A 20,285-nucleotide genomic window follows, 5' to 3' on the forward strand; every position below is an offset into this window, starting at 1 on the left:
CCATTGGGGCGGCAATAAAGAGATATATTTTGAGGCACTCGGGTGGCTCAGTCGGTTAAGTGACCGACTTCAGCCCGGGTTATGATCTCACGGTTAGTGAGTTGAAGCCCTGCAATGGGCTCTGTGCTGACAGTGTGTGAGTGTGGGCCCCGCACTGGGCTCCCTGGTGTCAGTGCAGAGCCCGCTTTGGATCCTCTGTCCCCCCCTGCACCACCACCCTCCCCCCCCCCCCCGCCGGACCCCTTCCCCCCTTGTGCTCTCTCTGTCTCTCAAAAAAATAAACATTAAAAAAAAAAAGGATGTATTGCCTATGGAGAATTTAAAACCAATAATAACACTGATTATGAGTTGGGCATACCTCTTATCGTCACCATGCCCTCGCCGTTTTAAACCACGTCAGTGGTAAAATATTGCCCCTTCCCCTAACGTAAAATATTTGGTCGGTTGAAATACTCAACAATTGCTGTGGTTACTGTCAGTTTTACGAATGTGTATCTTGGCATCCAATTGAGCATGTTTATATTACCTCTCTTTTAATAAAAATTGCACTCTCCATGGAAGTTAATTTGAAGCCCCAGCTACTTGTAGGCCCCGACGCAGGCTGAGTCAGCTGTAGGCGTCGTTCGGGGAGTAGGTTTGTTAGGATTTGGAACTGATTGACCTCCCCTGGAGCCCAGTTTTTGCCTCCCGGTCTGATGGTACTTCATATTCTTGCTTTTAAACAGTAGGTTAGAAAGTAAAAGGATAGCATACCATTGTCAAGATGAAGAAAAGGAACTTGAGTTACCTGAATTCTGTCGTGCTTTGTGACCAGCTGGAACTTTTGTGTTTAATATTTTAAAGGGGAAACGGAGTATGAATTGCGAGGTATAATATTTTTGTTTGGTAAGCACACCTTTTCATTCATACGTGCAGAAATTTACTGAATGTGAATAGTGTCACGGACATTAAAAAAAAATGATTCTTCATTTTAAGTTGGTAATTTCCTAAAGGTACAGAACGCCGTGAGAAAATAATGATTATTACAGAAGAGAATTTTCTGGTATGGAGAAAAAGGATATTAAGAAATGATCTGCTCCAAGTGTTAAATACACCGGCTGCCCCACTGGACCCTCCTTGCTTCCATTCCTTTCTAGCCTCTCTGAGGAGAGTAGAACATTGATATTGTGCCTGTGTTCGAGGTGATGTTTAGACCTCGTGCCCTTGGAGCTTAGATGCTAGCCAACTAGAAGAATGTAAATCATATTTCTTCACATTAGCATTATACAGACATTCAAACAAAGGGTGCGCTAAGGCCCAAATTTATGTGAGATTAATTCACTCCTTCCGGCTCATTCAACAAGCGCCGCTTGAGGGCTGACCGTGTGTCTGTCATTTTGCTTGGTACTGAGAATGCAAAGATGATTGAACCTAATCCCTGTTTTGAGAACTCCTAGTCTAGTAAGGGAGACAGATACTTGAAGCAAATAATTGCAACACCAAGTATAAACAAAGAGTATAGGATAATGTGCAAGTAACTTGCCATGGCGGGCGGAGACTGGATGACGGTTTTTAAGCTGTTTTGTTTTGTTTTCGTTTTTGTTTTTAAGGAGCGAGTGTTTGCTAGTAAAGACAGGACAGAAAGTTCCGAGGAGGAGGTAGAGATAGGGAGACAGGGAGGCATGGAAGCACACAGGGAGGTTGCAGGAGAGTGAGTAGTTCTCTGTTCCGTGGACAGTGCGTGAGCAGGCTCCAAAGGCAAGGTTGGATGGGGGGATGGGGGGGTGGGGGGGGGTGGGGACGAGGTGCCATTCAGAAGTAGGAGAGGCCAGAGGAAGGGAGGCAAGTTCTCTGCCTGAAAACAAGGCCAGTCAGGCGGCAGGCACCGGGGCCACTGAGGAAGTTCCAGTGGATGGGCCCCAGAGTGACGCCCTGTTTCTAAGACATCCTTTCCACAGTGACAAACCATCAAGTGAACTCTGTCAAGCACATGTGATTCTGCCCTCACTGGGCTGACTCAGCCTGAACGCTCTACGTTGCGTATGCCGTGCTGAGTAAATTTTATTGTATTCCCCATCCGTTAAATTAATCTGGTTTAGCTAATAAAATAAAAAGTGGGGGGCACGTATTGACATATATTTTCTGTAATATAGTCTATTAGTCTATACTCCAGTTTCTTTGAAAAGCGAGTCTTTAAAACAATTCATTTTTCTTTCAAAGCAACAAAGAGAAGTGACTGACGCTTTAGTATTTTAAGGGTTTTTCTGATGATGTCGGAGCTCCCAGCCCCACGGGGCAGCCACTTTTAATATTTTTGGCTGTTCTCCTGGCATCTACTGCCATATTTCTAAATCATCGAGGAGTACGCCGGCAGGGCTTGCTTCCTGTTTGTCTTCATGGTGTATGTCGGGCAGTCAGGACTTTTTGCTTTGGAGCGGGAGGGAAACCTCAATGTTGGATATTTAGGCCGATGCGTGACTCTTGATTTCTATTCGGTGTGTGTTTATACTATGCCTGTGCACTGAGAGGAGAGGACTGCAGGAGGCCTAACTGTTCCTGCTTCTCAGCCTTCCCACTAATGCCCTGAGCCCCCCCCTTCCTCCCCCCCCCCCCCCCGAGATAATGGATGTCTGAAGTTCTTTCCTGGTTTGGGGGTCTGAATTGATTTTGTCTCTGGGCACTCGGCACTCAGCTTTCTCCTCACTCTGCTTCCTTGACTAGCTTTACATGTTCCGAACACTCGCTGGTATTTCTCATTCCCTGCTGCTCCTTTGACTTTGTGATTTGTGGATTTGTATCTGTTCAACGTTTGTTATTCTTACTTTGGTGTGGTTTTTAGGGAGCACAGGGAAATGCGTGTAGTAATGCCACCAGGGTGAGCTGGAAATCACCAAAAAGCAAATCTGCTAACGATAACAACAGCCACGACAATCAATTACTGGTGTGAACTGTTGAAGGAACTTTCACATCGTTCCTTTCATTCGATGCTTAAAAATCCCCGTGGGGGTGTAGGAAGAGGTTAGTGTGCCTGTTTCATGGGTTCCGACAAACGGGTAAAAGAACTGGTCCAATTTCACACAGCATGAGTCGGTGGAAGAATTAGGACCGTAACCTGGTTTTCTGAGTCTCAGCCAAGGCTCCTTCCAGTAGCCTGGGAGGTTTCCTGGAGGTTCGTATTTTGAATAAGGCACAGTTTATCTCTTTTAGACATGAAACTGTAGATAATTTTTTTACAAGAAATAGGTCAGTTCTTTTCCTCCACGACTATTATAACTTTACATCATTGCATATTTCTAAAGATAAGCATCTTTGCAGCATTTGTAATGTACTACTTGCTGAATAGATCCTAAAAGCACAAATTTTCCCTGTGGGCTTATGATCTAATGAGACAGAGAAGACCATAAAGGCAGAAAATGAGTAAGGAGAAGTTGAGTAATTGTCCTCGGGTAGACATATTTGGCATCTGGCATCATGTATGGAGGCATTTTGTGGTTGTTGAATCTTCAGGCCCTCCTCCACAGCCGTTCGTTATGGGGAAGACATTTAAGGGGAAGGAGGAAAGGACTTTTGAGGAGCAATTTAAAGGAGGGGAGAAAAAGGAATCGCCGTAGATTTGGGTATGAAGCAAGAGATTAGGCACAGGTTATGTGAAATAAAGCGTAAACCCTTCTCGGTTTACGTAAGACAGAATAACCCACCTAGAAAGCAAAGCTCAATTAGCACAAGGCAGGTGTTTCCAAATGTTACATGAATGTTTGCTTCCAAACATTTCTTCTCTATTTATTCTCTCGAGTGTTATTCTGAAGACATCTCCCATACAGCACAGAAACGTTTTTAAACAAAGATGGAAAAACAGTGGGAAGCTGGTTGCCACTTTGAGAGATTCATGAAATAATCACACTAATTTTGCATCTGTTTTCCCAGTCCCTCATTTGAATGTGCACTTTAATATCAGGATAAAATTGCCACAATGGGTATAGGCTCCAATGCCTTTTTCAGGGCAGCGTTCAAGGTTTATCGAGGTAAGGGACCAAGGAAGAGGTTGGGGCTTCAACATGCCCCATGTTGAGGGGGCATGCCCCGTGTTGAGGCATGCTGGGTAGGAATGGACAGATTTTATCACACAAGTATTCCAAACTGTCATAACTTTGCAAACTGCAATGGTTTTCTTGTACTACCAAATACTGGTTACATAATGGCTGTCCCAAAATTTCCCCTTGCCTTTACTCCCTATTTCTAATTAACATGCAATGTTTTTCTTGGAACATTCTGGGGCACAGCCTCTAGCGTCAGCCCATTCCGGTCTAGTTCCTTTTTCAGAGTCCTAGCCTCGTCATCATTGTTCTCCCTGGAAGCAGTTAATGAGGACACAATGGGGCAGAGTTGAGTGAGTGTGATCTCAAGTATGAGACAAATTTGGCTTTGATGCCTGGAGGTTCCTCATAGCTCTATGATTTGTATGGTCTGGGGCTAATTACTTGGGGAAGACTCAGTTTCTTTATATGCAAAATGGTTATAAAATAGTATTTGTGGGGTGCCTGCGTGGCTCAGTCGGTTAGGCATCTGCCTCTTTTTTTTTTTTTTTTATTTTAAAGTTTTTTTTTTTTTTTTTTTTAATTTATTTTTGGGACAGAGAGAGACAGAGCATGAATGGGGGAGGGGCAGAGAGAGAGGGAGACACAGAATGGGAAACAGGCTCCAGGCTCCGAGCCATCAGCCCAGAGCCTGACGCGGGGCTCGAACTCACGGACCGCGAGATCGTGACCTGGCTGAAGTCGGACGCTTAACCGACTGCGCCACCCAGGCGCCCCAGGCATCTGCCTCTTGATTTCTGCTCAGGTCATGATCCTGTGGTTTGTGGGATAGAGCCCTGTGTCAGGCTCTGCACTGACAGCATGGAGCCTGCTTGGGATTCTCTCTCTCTCTCTCTCTCTCTGCCCCTCCCCTGCTCACATGCACGAACGCTCTCTCTCTCTCTGAAAAGTAAACAAACTTAAAAAAGTAAAATAGTATTTGCTGCACTGCACAGCTTTCTTTAGGAGATTAAATGATCTAATGAATGCCTAATGCTAAATCAGTGCCTGGCATATAGTAGCTACTCAACAAAAGGCAATTTTATTGTTACCATTAAACATGTCACTCCTAAGAGCCAAATTTATGGACAAAATTTTATTCTCCTTTTCCTCTTAAGTGAAAAACAAAGCTCAAAAATATGCTTAAGGCTTTTAATTGTAAGACTTTTGTGTAAAGCTTGAGAACTAAAACAGTTAAAACAGAAAACAGTGCTAAGTTCATATCAGATAGTAACTTCATTGCTGATGTGGGTTATTTTATCAAACTCACAATACACATTTACTCAACAGCTAGTATATGCCATATATTATGTATGTAGAAAGAATGTAAACATGAATAAAGTTAGTCTCTGCCTTTGACAAACTCATCTTGAGGACTGTAAGGCTTTATACGTAGCTATGCTACAGTGTGTTAAGTTCAATATTTTGGAGAGAAGGTACCATTAGACTACAAAAGAGGAATGGCTCTGGGCTCCTGGGTGGCCCAGTCTATTAAGTGTCCTACTCTTGGTTTCAGCTCAGGTCATAATCTCATGGTTTGTGAGATCCAAGCCCTGTGTGGGGGTCTGTGCTGACAGTGCAGGGCCTGCTTGGGATTCTCTCTCTCTCTGCCACTCCCCTGCTCTCTGCACCCCCCACCTTTTAAAATAAACAAACAAACAGACATTAAAAAAAAAAACAAAGAAAGAATGGATCATTCTAATGAATGGCACGAGTGAAGCCTCATAAGGTGTAGGTGTGGTTTGGATGAGTAGGGTTTGGATTTAGTCAGAGATGGAGGGTGAAGGGAATGCCAGCTCTAGGAAGAAGCACTAACGGAGAGTGGAAGTGACAGACGCTCAAGTTCAAAGGTGAGGCCTGGGCTGGCTACAGTGAAGTTCTACGGCGGGGATATGCAGACATGAAAAGGCTGGAATAAAGGTGTTTAGGTCATGTTCTGAAGACTTCCAATAACTTATGAGAAGTTCCTACTTTTTTTTTTTTTTTTAAATTTTTTTTTCAACGTTTATTTATTTTGGGGACAGAGAGAGACAGAGCATGAATGGGGGAGGGGCAGAGAGAGAGGGAGAGACAGAATCAGAAACAGGCTCCAGGCTCTGAGCCATCAGCCCAGAGCCCGACGCGGGGCTCGAACTCACGGACCGCGAGATCGTGACCTGGCTGAAGTCGGACGCTTAACCGACTGCGCCACCCAGGCGCCCCTCAAGTATCATCAAATATAAAATGAGGGAGATGATAGTCCCTCAAAGATACCCCCTGGATCTTTGCACATATTTTGGTATATGTGCTGCCGAAGCGAGCACACTTTGCACATATTTTGGGAGAGAAACCCCTGAAAAGGCATCTTTTTAAGATTGTAGGCCTGTATGTTGTGTGACGGTTGTATCTATATGGATTGTGAGCCTGTTGTGTGTATCTGGACTGTGGGCCTGTGTGCTGCGTGAAGGTTGTGTGTATCTGGAAGCGTGGGCCTGTATGTTGTGTGAGAGTTGTTCTAAGGTACATTTTCAGAAATGAAATCACTGGACTAAAGACTTACTTGCATTTGGTGAAGAAGCAGGCTGAGAACAAGGAGGAAGAGAGAGGCAGCACCGAGATAGTTTGGAAAAGAAAAATGGATGGACTGATGCCACCCGATCTTGGGTGAGCCGGGAAGGGCTAGGGCTGTGACACAGAGGACCCGGTCACCTGAGGAAGGAGTGGGGCCACTGCTTCCTCTAAAGCTAACAAGAAGGTGGCAATGGTGGACGGAGGGATGGAAGCATTGTGAGGACCAAGAGATGCAAAGTGAGGGATTCAGATATTACCTATTCTCTCAGTGATTAACGGCCAAGGTGCTTGGCTAAGAATCAGTAGGGTTAGAAATGTGGTGGGGAGGGGAAAGGAAGGGCTTAAAAAACTCATTTTGGAGGCTAGAAAAGAGAATCTGTTGGGAGCGAAGTGAAATATTTTCAAGCAACAGTTGGGGCCCACCTGAGGTTGTAATGCGTGAATTTGTAGAACATCCGATATGCATGTAAATTGGGAATAGAAATAGGCTATCATTTTCAATCCTAGCCCACAAAGCCTTGAAAAGTAATTCAGGCTTCTCCTGAAGATCTCTTGAGAAGGTAGAGAGGGAGAAATTATATCGTACAACAGACAGTAAAATTTTCTAAAAATAAATTTTAGGTGTTTTTTTTTTTTTTTTTCCTCTTCAGTGTTACTTATTATGGCAGCTGCTACCCCATGTCTCTTTTCTCTTATAAAACCCCACCTCGCTTTGCTCTTGTCCTCATTTTCTGCTGTCCCTTCTTTCCCACTGCCTCCTGGAGCCTCTTAGATTTTTTACTTTACTTTTGAGGATCATTCCATGGCCTATTTTGTAGAAATCGATTTTATCTTTCTGGACTTTGTCCAGATCCCTTCTCTATTCATTACCTTGATCATTTCAGCAAATGCCCGGGATCTGGGCATCGCAAGCAGAGAATTCTCCTGAGAAGGCAGGACGGAGAGAGATTGTGGACAGTTAGTTTGTTAATATTTTTGCCTGTCCTACAGAAGTTCTCAGCAACTGTGGAGTAGCAACAGAGGCCCGGTGTTTGAGTTGATCCAATGGGACATGATCAAACAGCACAACTATTAAACACGTAATTATTTGAAGCTATAGAATCATATGTGATCCTTATTCTATTCTAGTAATTATAATTGATGTATATGAATAAATAGGCCAAGGGTACAGCCTATATGAACTACTTTATGTGACCTTTTTCTCGAATGTTTTCTTTACTATGCTTTTATTTTATATCACCTTCTCTGGCACATCTCTAGGCGTGTTACGGAATTTCCAGTATCTCAGACTGCTGAACTTTTACTTTACTCTCTAAACAGGTGTGCTTTGACTGATGGCCCTTGTTCCTTTGGTCTTTGGGATGTTGCCCTTGACCACCCTTTCCCTGAATTGCTGTTTCCCCAGATCACACCATGGCTGGATAATTCTTATCCTTTAGATTCTAATTCACATATCACCTTGCCAGAGGGCCTTCTCTGACTAGCTTATCTAAAGAATACCATCCTTTCTCCCAATCTGTTTAGTTTGATGGTTTATTTGTTTGCTGCTTATGGCATGTCTTTTCAGTAGAATATAAACTCCATGAGGAAAGGAATCTTTCTTGTCTCATTTACCGCTGTAATCCCCACACAGTCTAGCCCTGCGTGGAGGACAAACATATTGCTATTTCCCTGTGAATGTGATTTCAATTTGATGGATTCTTTATGGATGCTGAGGTTGTTTATTTGGTAGTTGTGACTTTCCTCAGGTGAGTTTTGATACTTTCTACATTAATATGCACATAAACTTACGTTCCTTTGGCTCCCCTTTTTTTTCTTTATTCTTTTTTTTTTTATTTTTTTTTCAAGGTTTTTTATTTATTTTTTGGGACAGAGAGAGACAGAGCATGAACGGGGGTGGGGCAGAGAGAGAGGGAGACACAGAATGGGAAACAGGCTCCAGGCTCCGAGCCATCAGCCCAGAGCCTGACGCGGGGCTCGAACTCACGGACCGCGAGATCGTGACCTGGCTGAAGTCGGACGCTTAACTGACTGCGCCACCCAGGCGCCCCGCTTTGGTTCCCCTTTTTAACTGAAAGCCAGTGGATAGATTTGTAGTTAATAACAACTTACAGTAACATTTGAAATTACTTTTTTAAAAAATCTATTTATTTTGAGAGAGAGAGAGAGAGAGAGAGAGGGAATAAGTGGGGGAGGGGCAGAAAGAGAAAGAGAAAGAAAATCCCAAGCAGGCTCTGTGCTGTCAGCCCGGAGCCCAACATGGGCCTCGATCCCACAAACTGTGAAATCATGACCTGAGCTGACCAAGAGTCTGATGCTTAACCGACTGAGCCACCCAGGTGTCCTTGAAGTGACTTTTATACTACCGCTATTAAAAAAGTTTTCCTTGAATTCTATGATTCTGTGATAATAGTCTTTAGTAAGGCAAAAAGCCTAGATATGATATCAACCAGGTAATTGTTTTGTAGGAGAAATATGCCTCCAGAAGGGAAAACAGTTGAAGAGGGAAGGGCTCTAGAGAGGCAGTTTGGAATGCCCACATATGGAAAGTATGGGCACGCAAGCTGTCCTGTGACCACAGAGTTTAAAGGAGACCATGTAGTAAAGAAGAGAAAAATATGCCGATGAGGCACAAATCACGGAAAATAACCACCAAGTCTTATGGGAGATGTGAAAGACAGCAAGGAGATTCTTTTGGAGTTGTGATAACATGAAAATAAATAATGAAGAATTTCCTGCTTATTATAGATGGTATGATACAAACGGAAGAAAGGCAGAAGGGAGAGACCGTTCAAATTCTATTTTGATTTTCTTTTCTCTCTCAAGGAGAATGTGCTAGACTGGGAAAACTAGAGCAAAAATATTTAACAGGTATTTGCAACCCGGGGTAGAAGAAAAATAATTTGATAGTCTCTGACTACTCAAAAATAGAACCTTGAGTTTTATTATTTATTATTACTTACTATCCCAGGCCACTTAAAAAACCTAGCCCACGTAATAGTGGATTTTTGTTTTGGGTGATTATTTTAAAACCATGGAGAAATAAAGAAGATCCAAAAGATTAAACATGGGAAAATGACATCTGTATTTACAAAATGGGAAAACCCGTCAGAGATGTGGATGTTCAACACAGTTCTAGAAACACACCATGAAAGTAGGGAGATTCATGGCGAGTTGATATCTATTCCCAAAGAATTTTGTCTAATGAATAACTCATTCACCTGGAAAGCAGTGTTTAGAAACTTTCTAAAAGAGCTTTAAATCTGTTTAAGTTTTGTTTAAAATCTGTCCTGAACATTAAAAAAAAGAACCTCTATGACTTGTATTAAGACATAGAAGTTTTGCTTATCAAATTTGTGGATGACAGAACCTGGGAGAGACAGATAATATGATGGATGAGAATCATCATTCAAAATGATTTTATCAGATTGGAAAGCTAGGCAGAACTCAACAAAGTATATTTCAAGAGAATAAAAGGTTTTAAGGCTTAACACAAAAAGAGTTTTGTAAGTATCGTTGGGCAAACACACATGATGAAAACACCTGGCACACTCAGTCCGCTCCAACAAAAGGCAACGGAAGTTTGCATTTCATGCAGTTATGTAATGTAGATCAAAGTTGACAGTAATACCTGTGATATCTGGAGTATTGTATCCACTTTAAGTGTGGCACTGACTAAACTGAGTGAAAAGACAGAAGATAAAAGTCTTCTTCTAAATCGCATCCCATGAGGAATAATTGGGGGAACTCTGCACATTTAGCCAAGAGAAGAGAAGGCCTACTAGAACCTGAAGACTCTTTCCCGACGTGTGAAAGGCTGTCCCGTGAAATATAGGGTAGTAGGTATGACTCCATAGACTGATAGCTTATGGCTATAATTAATGTAATATTTCAGTTCCCAGGAAAGACTCATTACTTATGACTCCCTCGGCACATTTGCACCCCATTTTTGCTTCTTACGCCATTTTTAGTATATCATCATCATACTGCCTCACACTGTATAGGGTTTTATAGGTGCGGAGCACATTATATTCATTTGATTTTTATAACGAATGTGGGAGATAGTGAGGGCATAGTTATAATTCCCATTTTCACAGGGAGAAATTGAGTATAAAGAAGGTGATGGTGCTTTTTCTCCAAGGAGAGATGGCTCTTGAGCGATGGAAGTCTGGCCAGAATTTGGGATTTCTGATTCCTGGGGTTAGTGCTATTTCCACCAACATTTACTTCTTCTAAAAATAAAACCTTTCCATTTAGTTAGGACTTAGAACAGTATTTTATTTATTTATTTATTTATTTATTTATTTATTTATTTAATTTATTTTTAACGTTTATTTATTTTTGAGACAGAGAGAGACAGAGCATGAGCAGGGGAGGGTCAGAGAGAGAGGGAGACACAGAATCTGAAACGGGCTCCAGGCTCTGAGCCGTCAGCACAGAGCCCGACACGGGGCTCGAACTCACAGACCGTGAGATCGTGACCTGAGCTGAAGTCGGCCGCTTAACCAACTGAGCCACCCAGGCACCCCAGTATTTTATTATTATTATTATTATTTTTTTATTATTATTATTATTTTTTTTTTTTACCAGAAAAATGATCAGTTTGTGCTCTTTCCAACAAGTCTTTCAGTTGGTTACCTTGGGCGTGTGGCATGGCAGACACCATTAACAGTTATTGATGGAGGTGACACAATGCCTTGGGTGAAATGTACAAGAAAACAATGAGATAGCATAGAATTAAAAAAAAAGAAAAACTGGAAAGGCTCCCTCTTAAAAAAAAAAAAAAATCCAGGTCAGTTTTGAGAGCAAAAAGAGCTTGAGAATGACTGAGTTAGCATGTTTTTCCTATTAGCACTTTTTGTTTTAGCCCCTTTTCCCTTCTTTCAGCAAATTGACCTCTTTTTAAAGATGAATCACTTTAGAGCATGTAAATCCTCTTAGAACATGTAAACACTGTAGCAAAGATGGAGAGGAATGTTCAAGTTGTTGCCAGTTGCCTAGGTTTTATAAATTGTAACTCATGCTGTTGTCCAGTGTCCAAAATGTTCATAGTCACTTATACTGTGGTGGTGAAGAGAGTGGTCTCTGACATTTTGTTGGGTGATTGATCCCTCCGGTTCCTACCTGCGCGACTGTGAGCAAGCCGCTTAACCCCTCCAAGTCACAGTTTCCTGATCTGTAGTATGGGTATGATAACGTTTCTAGAATAGAGATCTTGTGAAGATTAAATGAGATAACTCTTATAAGATGCCTCAACAGAGTAAGTGGTCTATACCTATTAGCTATTTTTTATTGCTTGCTAGTTCTTTGAAATAAAAAAACAAAGTGTTTTAAAAGTTTATTTATTTTGAGAGAGCGAGAGAGTACAAGGAGGGGAGGCGCAGAGAGAGACCAGAGAGAATCCCAAGCAGGCTGTGCACTGTCAGCTTAAGACCTAAGAACTGTGAGATCATGAGGAGAGACCGAACTCAAGAGTCTGACGCTTAACAAACTAAGCCACCCAGGTGCCCTAAATTTTTTTTTTTTTTTAATTTGAGTATAGCTGACACACAATGTCACGTTAGTTTCAGGTGCACAGCAGAGCGATTTGACAAGTTTATACATTGTGTTACATTCACTACAAGTGTAACTACCGTCTGTCCTATTGTTTACTAGTTCTTGATTCAGATTGGGGCAACAGAGAGGAAAAATAATGATGAAGGAGTTTGCTCATTTTTTGTATGTGGGGACCCCGAAGACCGGTGATACTAGAGAGGCACTCTGGACCTGTCAGTTGGTGTTTGTTTATTTCTCTGGCACAGGCAGAACACGTGCAAAGTTCACTTGGTGCATACTGTGGTTTGTGCACTCTGCGGAAGGGGCCGGACCACCAACAGAAGTGCATATTCCTAATCCGTTTCGAAGCAGGGAGCGGTGGATTCCCCCGTTATGGGATTTCATAGCGACTTACTTTTCCAGAATGCCCTGATATTATTTATGACTTTATTTGTTCCTCATAAAAGGTAGGCTGGTACAATGACTTAGATTTAAATAAAGGCAAAGAGCTGAAGACAGCCCTCTGTTCCCTGACTCGCTAGAAAATCCGTCTCCACAGCGTTACCCAGGAACTTTTTCAAGTTATGAGCATTCTCATCATAGAGGAAACTATGAAAAACAGGGCTACCCTGAGTGCCATTAGTGAAAGCAGAGCAAGAACCATCCTGAAATGTCAGGTATTAGTGATGAAAAATTGTTCTGTTTTGTTTTAGAATAGAGGTCTACCTTATTATTTATTTATTTACTTATTTTCAACGTTTATTATTTTTGGGACAGAGAGAGACAGAGCATGAACGGGGGAGGGGCAGAGAGAGAGTGAGACACAGAATCGGAAACAGGCTCCAGGCTCTGAGCCATCAGCCCAGAGCCCGACGCGGGGCTCGAACTCACGGGCCGCGAGATCGTGACCTGGCTGAAGTCGGATGCTTAACCGACTGCGCCACCCAGGCGCCCCTAGAGTTCTACTTTAGACATGGCCTTTGTAAATGAGCTCCCAGCGCCAGTGACTAGTGACATATTTTTCCTCTGAATCGTGATTTTTCTGAGAGCAGACACTGATACCCAGGGATATGCTTGTTCTTTAGCTTCTGACGCAGTGACATGGTATAGTTTAGTCTTGGACCGGATCTTCCTTTTCCATTTGCACGGGCCCACCGCCATTGCTCCTTGGTTGCCTATGATCCGTGGCTACTCGCCTCGTGGGACAGTGAGACACCGTCCTCCAGAAGGCACCGGAGTTTAAAAGGTCGTAACAATTTGTGATGGAGTTTGTGTCCACGTGCTCGCACACTTCCTTGCTTTCCTAAATAAAATATGCGGAGCCCAATTTGAACACGTGCCAGGAAAGCCAGAATCCTTGGAAACCGAGTCAGCGTGTGGCACGTGTGTGGAGGGTGGTCTTGGGGTTCATTGGTTGGCACCCGTGGCAAGCCTGTGGCACAACTGGCCCCGCTTTGCTGAGGTTTGCTTTGACCATCTGTCTGTCTGTTCCTTTTTCTGCTGCTGCCCAGTCCTGTTGCTCAGGTTGCTAACTATGTGACTACCTTTAGCAGTTTCTCCTTTCTAATTTGCTCTTTTCAATCACCTGTGGGGTTTTGAAGACAAGCGAGTATTTTAGAGCATAAAATACAGGACGCTGGGCACCAAATGAAGGCGCAGGAGGCCCTCCTACCTGCAAAACACTCGAGTTTAAGCGTCCACGACTTGTTACATATCTTTTGATCATGAGGCTTATTTTCCCTTTTTCTGTTTCTCTTTCTGGCTCGTGAGTGTGTTTTGAATAACAGTTCCCTGGGTTTTTGAGAGGGGCCGTGTTCCTGTATTGCTGTCGCTTTGAGAGATTTTGTTCTCTGTCACTTTTTTTTTGTGGCTCTGTTAGAGAACTTGTGGTTCTGTCTTGCGTTATAGTTAAGCGTGTGTCTGATGTAAGCTATGGGTGCAGTATTGGTGGAATGAATGAACGTTTCTCCTATCCTGTGCCGTCTTAGATTGTGAATTCTTTCAACGGGGAGACTGTTTTATTCGTCCCTGCGTCTCCTCAGCACCATGTACACGTTCCAGGTTTGCTGAGTGGCTGACTGAACAAAATTGTTAGACTTACACAGTACTGGTGGTCATACATAACTCCCAAAGATTCCCAAACATGTTTTTACTGTAGAACTTCATCACTAACAGTAGAAAGATATAGGAGATAGGAGTAGGTGGAGAAGCATCACAAATGGGAGTGTTGATGGTAAAAAGAAAAACGTTAAATGCCTATTAAGTACTATTGAATATTCTAGAAATATTTCTCTTCTCTTCTCTTGAATCAGAAGGGTGCGAACGGTTGAGGCTGGAAATTTGGGGAGCAGAAGGAGTCTGGACTTGAGCTAAAAGGGAGCATGAAGTGGAAATAGATCTGACAGGTGGAGCCATCCTGGGACAGGGTAGACTCCAGGTCCCAGAAGAGTCGCTGTTATGTCATTCCAGCCCATTTTTTTCTTACCATCTGTAGCTGCTAGAGAATCGGAGGGCTTTCACAAATCATTCTATGTGAGTACTCGCCCTTTTTGGGAGTAACAGCTGTCTCATTTCCTAGGGCTACTGTACCAAACAAATTACCACACATTTAGTGACTTAAAATAACGTAAATGTATTACCTTATAGACCTGTAGGTGAGAAGAATAATTTGAGTCTCGCTGGGCTCTAATCAAGGCGTTGGTTGGGCTATATTCCTCTGTGGAGACTCTGAGGGCAAATCTGTTTCTTTGCCTTTTCTAGCGTTCCAGACTTGTAGTCTCCTTCCATTTTCAGAGGCAACAATGGCGTATCAATTCTTTCACACATAGTATCATTTAGACACGAGTCTTCTACCTACCTCTTCCACATTCAAAGGACTCTTGTGTTTACACAAGGTGTCCCCACCTACACAACCGACATGATGCCTTTAGATCAAGGTGGGCGGATGAGCAACTTTAATTCCAGAGTGCCATTTTGCTATATAATGTTACGGATCATAGGTTCCGGGACTTAGGACACGAACATCTTTGGGGAGCCAATATCCTATCTGCCACCATCACCAAACAAAATCCAAAGAGCTGAAGGTAAGGAGAATTGACATAATTATAGATTGTGAGGATGGAGCAAAGGAGAGGACAGAGAGATTTGAGCATCTGGGTTTGGAGTAGGGCTCAAAAGTAATGTGACCCATTGTTGGAAAGTCAGAGGGCCAGTGATTAGCAGGCACGTGACCAGCAGATCAGGCTTACATTCTTTTGTCTTTCAGATCTGTAAAGCTACCTGCTGGCCATCCAACCTCCCCTTCCTTCCTTCCTTCCTTCCTTCCTTCCTTCCTTCCTTTTTCTTTCTTTCTTTCTTTCTTTCTTTTCTTTCTTTCTTTCTTTCTTTCTTTCTTTCTTCCTTCCTTCCTTCCTTCCTTCCTTTCTTTCTCTTTCTTTCTTTCTTTCTTTCTTTCTTTCTTTCTTTCTTTCTTTCTTTCTTCTTTCTTTCTTGTTTATTTCATTTTGAGGGAGAGAGAGACAGAGTGCAAACAGGGGAGGAGCAGAGAGGGAGGGAGACACAGATTCTGAAGCAGGCTCCAGGCTCTGAGCTGTCAGCACAGGACCCAACACTGGGCTCGAATTCATGAACTGCGAGATCATGACCTGAGCCGAAGTCAGACACTTACTCGACTAAACCACCCAGGCGTCCCCAGCCAAACTTTTCTAATGATTTGGGCGGAAAGAGTTCCAAGTGAGACGCAGCAGCATCTTGAAGTGAGAAGGTGGCATATTTTCGAGCAGGAATTTGAAATGAAAAAAAACAAGGGTTTCTTATCCATAAACAATACCATTTACTTTGTTAATATTAAGGAGAAACTGAGAATGTCCGACAGGAGCTAACCAAAAGTGATTGGTGACGAATTGAGATACAGAACCTAAGAATCCTATCTCCCAGCTGCTATCCAGGTATCATTCCACGATAAGTGGAAGAGAAGGAGTCACTTCCGCAGGCTTGATTCGAATAGAAGGATGAATTACAGTATAGATAGGGGCTGATGCAATGCCAGACCTCTCTCAGGAACTGTAGAGATTTCAGATCAATATGTAGTCAAAGAGTACATGGTGATGACTTTCTGAGAACTTGATCAATAAGTATACATCACCAAGATCAGAATTTATTTAAAATTATGAACAGCCTGGAAGGCTGCCAGTGCCTGAGTAATAACTCCAGGCAGTCCAAATGCATGCCAGCTTCCTCCGTTTGTATAAATTGCTGGAATCTCTCATGCCTGACCCCTCTGAAGTATCAGCTTTGTTATGTCAGTTTAGATATAGGTAAATTTCCTCTGGCATTTATTAGCTTTATTAAAAAAGAGGCAATTGTCCAAAGGCCTCTGGGTGTATGCACCCAAAACATAAAATAAAAGAATGAAATTAAATACTCAGGCTGCCAAACACCTCATAAAATAGCCAGGCCAGTTCAGCCCACTGAGGCATGCCAGATTGGCAGGCCTGAGCTTGTGTTTTTTTCCCCTGAAGGTTCACAAACCCTTCTGCAGTCTGGTTGGACCGAGAAATGAATTGCAAAGGCAAAGAACGTCAGTAACCTTGTTTTTGGGATTTGTATCTGGCATTCTTTATTAGAAGTAGAAAGGCTGAAATTAATATATTTGAATGAACCAGTGGGTAGGAGAAACCCTCAGAGGGAATCTGTTTCTTTATTAAAATGCATCCACCCAACATTCTCGGACTTAACGTACCCCTTTATGATACGCTTTCACCCCTCGACTTCTCCAAGCTGTCACTTTTACAAAGCCTGACACTATTCCCAGTCTGCCTTCTAAAACAAGTACACAGAGACCATCCTGCTCTAAATCAGTGACTTCCAGCCCAGAATGATTCTGCACCACCCTCCACCCCCACGGGGGACATTTGGAAATATCTGGAGCCATTTTTGGATGTCACAGTAGTGGGGAGCAGGGGAACTATGGGCATCTAGTACATAGAGGCCAGTGGGCATTGCCATATTTACCAAACTTCAGGTACCATCTACCGCGTTCACTATTTTTGTCAAACCCACAGAGCACCTGCATTATTTTTCACTGAACAGTTTTTCCCCCTAAAAAAAATCTAAAAAAAATTAAATATAGTTAAGGAGAAACTTCGTATTGCTGTCATAACCAGAACGATAATCATAGCTACCATAAATGTAAAGCCACTGTGAAAGTACATACGATGAAGACAAAACAGGTTATTAAGTTACAAGTTGATACCTGATGGCTGCTATCTTTTGATAAAATGAGAGATTAGCAAGTTTTAAAGAAGTATGAAAGAGAAGCCCCAAACTGAGACTCTGTTTTTTGTTTTTGAAGTTTTTTTTTTAAAGTTCATTTATTCATTTTGAATGAGAGAGAGAGAGCACAAGCAGGTGAGGGGCTGAGAGGCCATTAGCACAGAGCCCAAAGGGGGGCTTGACCTCAGGAACTGTGAGATCATGACCTGAGCCGAGATCAAGAGTTGGATGCTTAACCTACTGGGCCACCCAGGTGCCCCGGACTCTGTCCTTTGTTACGTACAATGGGTTCATGGATGGAAAACAAACAAACAAACAAACAACCCCCCCCCCCCCCCCCGTCCCCCCAAAAAAACCCGAACCAGCTTTCTCATTTTGTGATTCATTGATATTTAGGTCCTTGTCTTACATCTATTTACTCCTGAAAACTATCTTCTACCTTAGTTAAGGCTATTGTGAATACATATCCTATATTTTAGGAAACACTCATACAAATACTCTTCTGCCTAGATTCTTGATTTTCTGTTAGGTTGCCACAGATTTGAACAACTGTTCCAGAGCTATTTTTAGGGTGTGGATTTCACAAGGATGCATCCAGGTAATAGCTACCTATGCCCAGGGCTGTTCCTCTGAATCCAAGAAAATCAGAGAAATCTTAGGTGGCAAAATAAAAACCTAGAGTCTGTTATTGCCGAAGAATGACAGATGCTCTCAAGGAGCTTTATTGCCCACTCCCACGCCATTAACAAGACCATCTCAAATGTACTCATAATCCTTTTTCGTAGCAGTGAAGTGAGCCTGCTTCAGGATGTTTGTTAATGTAATTATTCTGGTTCATCATATTCTAAAGAGAAGGACAAAATTCTTGGATATTTAACTGATTGCACATTAAGTGTTCCAGTGCACGTTGATGAGTCAGTATCATCATTCACAATATCTACTTTTGGTTCTATGTTGTTACATTGTGAACAATCCACAGGTAACATCGCCTTTGTAAAATGCAACATACACTGAAGGGGTCTGATACTTTTACTGTCTATTTGCTGCTGGTGAATCTGCTGTACAATAAGGTATGCCACATCCTGGCTGCCTTGGCAAAAGGATGGAAAATTGTTAACAGGCACTTGAGGGTTTTGAGTTCCCACTTGCTGCCTGATGCCCTAAGTCGGAGTCTCTTAGTCCAGGAGACTGACATTGAGAATTTTCCCCCTCGGGGAAAAGCTGTTAATGTTTCACGTTAAGAGGGAGCTATGCCGCATTATGAAAACAGTCTGGGCTTGGCTGAATTTTTTTCTCTCCCTGGAATTGGTTTCTATCCCTATAATTATCTTCAAGCACCGCCATAAAAGCCCTCCAATCTTTACCTCATGTTGTACTTCCTTTGGGGCACTGATTCTGGACCCATGAACTTTTATACCAAGCCATAATTAGTAGAATTATATTTAATAATTCCCCCTCATTCTGAAGGGAGCAGAGGCAGCATTGAGCGAGTACAGCAGCAGATAATGAGGGCTACAGAGGTTCTCCCTGAATTGTATCATCACGGTTCAGCAAGCAATATGCTGCCACTGTCAGCCAGGATCAGCCTCAATGGCTCTGCCTTGGTGACAGTTAGAAGCAAGGGAGACACACACACTACCCCATGCTTTCCTCTCCTTCTGACTTGAAAAGCCACATACTTGAAAGAATGTGCACACTGCCGCCCTGTCCCAGAGCTGCAGGATTTTTCTAGGTGTGGAACATGGCATTTCCACATTTCCTTCCTTCAGTCAGGTGTTGCATTATCGATTCATTTTATCGGTGGGATTCGGGGCTCAATAAAAGATATGAGGTTTAGAGTAAGATGAATTAAACAAGATCTCAGTCACCTGCGAGTTTATTATGCCGCTCTTAGTGTTAGCCATCATGTCTGTTACTCTGAATGCTTATTACAACCTATCTCTGTAGGAAATCAAGAGTATGAAATAATTTCCCCAACAGTAAAAATTATATGTTTAAGAGAGCTGATACTTCCGTTTCTCCATTCTCACAGCAAAAGGAACATATTTAGGTACTTTTCTTCCTGTATTTGTTCTAAAAGGATTCCAACTAAAATGGCTTTGCTTTTAGATTTAGAGGGTGTCCCACCCGACAGAAGCTCGGGTGAAAGAAGAACATTTATGTGTAATCTCTGGCAGATAGTGAAACTGGTTCTCCCCTAGAGCCATAAATTTGACTGCTGGAAAGGACCTTAAGGAACATTTAGTTCAGCCCCTTGTGGGTGGTAAATGGAGGCAACCACATGATATCTTCAAGACTGAAGTTAAAATTACTTTCTGAGGACGTTGGGAGAAGCAAAACAAAATGAACAACCAAAACCTGTAATAAATGTGACCATTCGTTTATAGGAGCACTTGACCAAAAGAGATAATGTGTAAATGGGCAGCTGAAGACCAGTCCTTAAATCCGATTCTTCTTATATGAAGCGTGTGTGGTGTGGAATATTAAACCTAACGCGTTGTATCGCGTCACAGACTGGGGTAGTGCATGGGACCTGGGCGGCTTGTGACGGAGATAAAGAGGAGTTGAGGAATGTATCCACTATAGTTATAGCTGAAGTTAATAGGCCCACATAATGAGAAGATATAATACCACCTAGCGAGGGTCCAGAGGCAGAGCGGGCCTCAGACACAGGATCTCAGGCTCCAGGCCTCCTGTCTTCTCTTACCTTTCACTCTCTTCTCTAGGTGGCTTCATCCTGGGGCTAGACGCCAAGAAGGGCACAGCTGCCTCACATGAATATCTTACGGCAATTTTGTTTGTTTTCGGTGAAAACCAGGAAAAGTTAACCGTGCCACAGGTTGGTGAGGTTATCCATAAATTGAGTGCAGTAGA

This window comes from Prionailurus bengalensis, chromosome B1 (assembly GCF_016509475.1).
Source record: "Prionailurus bengalensis isolate Pbe53 chromosome B1, Fcat_Pben_1.1_paternal_pri, whole genome shotgun sequence".
Lineage (NCBI taxonomy): Eukaryota > Metazoa > Chordata > Mammalia > Carnivora > Felidae > Prionailurus > Prionailurus bengalensis.